Below are 3887 nucleotides of genomic sequence, written 5' to 3' on the forward strand. Positions count from 1 at the left end.
TATATATATATAATATATATATATATATGTGTGTGTGTNTGTTATATATCTGTACATATCTAACAATATAGCGGCATGATCGATATAGTGTACACTAAAATTCTAAAAACAAACAAACAAACTAACTAACTAAAGGCTCTTCCAAAGTTCCAACGCCAAGACCGATACCATATAACTACCTAGCCATGCCTTTCCAAGTACTCGACACATTCGTCCATGTATCTTTCATGGAGTTCCTTGTCTCTAAATAACTCTATATTCTTTAGCTCCATCCCTGTATGGCTTCCCCTCCTCATGCACCACAACCAAATTCACAGACCTCGCCAACTCGTCCCTTGTAAACCATCCACTCTCTTCGTCTCTGGAGACCTCGATCCCAGTCTTCTTGTTCCATAACCTAGCAATTAGTCCTTGATCATACATAAACGGCAGCATGCATCAGAGGACGCTCATATTGGAGTGCTTCAATCAGAGAACTCCAACCGCAATGACTCAAGAAACCTCCGACCGACTCGTGGGCTAAAATTTTCCGCTGAGGAGCCCAAGTGGTCCAAACAAGCCCACGACCATTGGTTCGGTCCTCGAACCCATCTGGTAACTTAACCGAGTCACCATCTCCTGACCTATGACTCGGTTTTCTTAGCACCCAAAAGAAGGGCAACCCACATAGCTCTAATCCAAGAGCTAGCTCATTGAACTCTTCTTGGCTTAAATTAATCTCACTCCCAAATGCAACATGAACTACTTCCCCTTTCTTTTGTTTGTCCAACCACTCGGCAATTCTAGACCAGCTATTGTCATGTTGGTCTTCATCACTCGTTTGCACCAGTGGTGGTAATAAACCCGTGGGAACTACAGGTTTCTGGTTAAGGTCTTGAAGTAAATCGAGCCACTCTCCTTCGATCTCTCTACAACTTCGAATGAAGTAGACTTGACAACCTTGGTAAGTTGATTCCACGCGAAACCAATCAGTCATGCCAGAAGCATTTGGTGTCATAAGACCATCCACCACTCTCTTGGCCTCGAAAGGCTTAAAACATAGTTTGGATGGAAAAGGAAACCATTCAGGAGGGACAGTGTATTGTTCTAGCTTTGTTCTAGGAGCATAGCGGGACGTTACCTCCGGTGATATTGATCCTAAGAAACACATGGTGGACGCATTGAAGGTACAGAAAATGGCTCGTTTGATGCCGAGTTTAATAGCTATTGGAGGCAACCAGTATGGTGCAAAGTCATAAATGATCCAATCGGGAGCGTGTGTTTGGAGAAATTCAGAGATACAATTTTCGAGTCCGTCATGAGCTATTTTGAGGTATGGGATAACGTCGATGGGGACGTCCATGGTGGCCTCTGCATATTCGGGGAGGTTTTCGACGCGGGGGAGAGGGATTTGGACGAGAGTGATGAGAGGGGTCAGGTTTTGTGGGATTTTCGGGAGGCGCTGGATGTTTCTAGGTGTGGAAATGAAAGAAACCTTGTGGCCTCTGCGAGCTATGTGCTTGGCCACCTCAAGAAATGGGATCATGTGACCGAAGGCAAGCCATGGGAACAAAGCTATGTGTAGTTTCTGAGGCTTAGTTGCAGAGGTCGAGTTCATTTTGATTAGTCGGTGTGATTAATTTGAGCTCATTGTAGTCTCTCGATCGTTGCCTTTTATAGCTGATGCATGACATAGTATGTTCGGATGTTCCAGATAAAGAGAATCGTAAGGAATCCGATTTAGGGCTTGGTTTATTCTAGTACTCAATTTCTTTGTAGAAAACATGTGTACTTTCTGGATATAGTATGAGAATCAAGGTTCGTTCATTGGACCAATCAAGGTAGGCAGTTTACTTGTTAAGTACGGCATCAAAATTTTCCAGGAGGTATATGTCTGCCTCGGTGGTGTTTGTTTGATTTTGCCTCTCTAAGTATTTCCAGCCGCATTTGAGGCCGTGCTGTCAACTTAGTAGTCTAGTGCTTTGTCGAGACGTGTGGGGAATTGATTACTTTGAGCACAGTTGTGATTGTGTCGAAGCGAGTATGACATTTTCTGGTTTATGTTGCGATCGTGTCGAGCTGCAGTTGACACGACCCACCCCGAATTTCACCCTGAAACCCGGAGTAAGTCGTGCGGGGACCACCTCCAAGGAAAATTTACTGAAAAGATTAAGAAAATCTCCCTTGCAGATGAACAACCCTAACTCGAAAATTCCAAGTTACACTCTTAATTCAACACGTCCAAACATCACATAATTAACTTTCAGAAATTCTACACATAAAATACAATAATCCCAAAATATTCAGAGCTACTAAACACAAGCGGAAGCAAGAAAACACGAGTAGGTTAAACATGTAACCTACTGATGAAAACTGGCGGAAATGCGGGTGACTATGCCTCGTCTCCTACTAGATCCAACCCGAACTCTGCAGACTGGGCAATTTAAAACGAAAGGCCCAGGGGAAAACATTTAATAACATTAGAATGAGTGGACAAAAATAAAATAATAAATACAATATTTATGTTTCCCCAAATTAATTTCTAAGGAAAAATCGAATGCATGCCGCAAGCGATAAAACTTTTATCTCATAAAAAATATCGAGCCTCTCAGACTCTATAATATATATATATATGTATTTACACTCGTCCATACTCCCTATATAAATTCATGGGTCTATATAGGGCTACTACGCTCGCGTCCAACGCTCACGTCACGCCTTAATGCGGTGCTACACTACGCCATTAAGGTGGACAGACGGGTGTATAAATATGTGTCCATACCCCCTATATGAATTTAAACACTCAAATAGGGCTACTACGCTTACGTCCAACGCTCACGTCACACCATAATGCGGCTATATGCTACGCCATTAAGGTGGACAGACACATATGGCTAGCTAGCATTTATATACATACTCTCTCATAAATACATATTTATATCCACCGAAAATCCCATTTTCGGTAACTCTCCAAGAGAAAATAAAAATCGTCAAATTAAATTGACGTTAAAATATTCCGCAACATTAATTGTTCAACCATGAACTATAGCATGCATTTATTTAAAATAAACGTCCACTCACAAATTAGGCCTAAGCCTGGTGTCGATCTGGGGCCTCGTCTGCTCGAGCCTCCTCACGTCCTGTTCCAAATATAAAATTAATTTCTTAACCGAAAATCCAGAACGTACTCAAAATAGGCAAAATAATTATGAGCCGTAACCACGCTCATTCTCGCCTAACTTCGATATTCTTAAATCGGAACGATCCGAACTTATATATCATACTCAACAGTCGTAAATACAACCTCCCCAAAATACGACTTAAATCCTACGGCCGGATTTTACATTAATTAACCGCCAAAAATACCAAACTTCGGAAATTCACAAACCTATCCAAATCTCATCCAAAAATTCCATAAATCACATCAATATACTCCCCTTAATATTAATTCCACACTTAAAACCCTAAAAATCTCTTAACCGGCGGCGGCTCCGCCGGTAGCGGCGGCCGGAGGCCAATTCCGGCAACCTCCAAAACCTATGAAATTTTGACAGAATAATCTCCTCATCATGCTCTACAACTTTCCTGACCAACACATCACCCAATTCCAAGCCTAACTAGGCTAATCGAACAAAAACATCCTAAAAGCCCTAGAAATTTCAACTCCACATTTCTCCTTACCTAGCTCAAGAGGGAGTGAGCTGATTGGAGGGGTTGCTGCACGGGAGGAGGGCTACAAAACCGTACCAAGCTTGCCCCGATTGGTGGCCGGAGGAGGGAGTTCTGGCTGCAGGAAGTTCGGGGCAGCCTAGCCTTTCGGGCGGCATCACTCTCTCACGGCGGCGCTAGGGGGGCTGTCACCGGTCCTAGAAGATAGCTGGGTTGGAGACCGATCGATTGGGACTGGT

The 3887-nt window shown here is 43.1% G+C and overlaps 1 pseudogene; it reads right to left on the reverse strand.

Annotated features, from left to right (window-relative positions):
- Window positions 1–179: 179 nt before the first annotated feature.
- On the reverse strand, window positions 180–1597 carry LOC101307056 (annotated as a pseudogene).
- Window positions 1598–3887: the final 2290 nt, after the last annotated feature.

The sequence above is a fragment of the Fragaria vesca genome, linkage group LG1 (assembly GCF_000184155.1).
Source record: "Fragaria vesca subsp. vesca linkage group LG1, FraVesHawaii_1.0, whole genome shotgun sequence".
Classification (NCBI taxonomy): domain Eukaryota; kingdom Viridiplantae; phylum Streptophyta; class Magnoliopsida; order Rosales; family Rosaceae; genus Fragaria; species Fragaria vesca.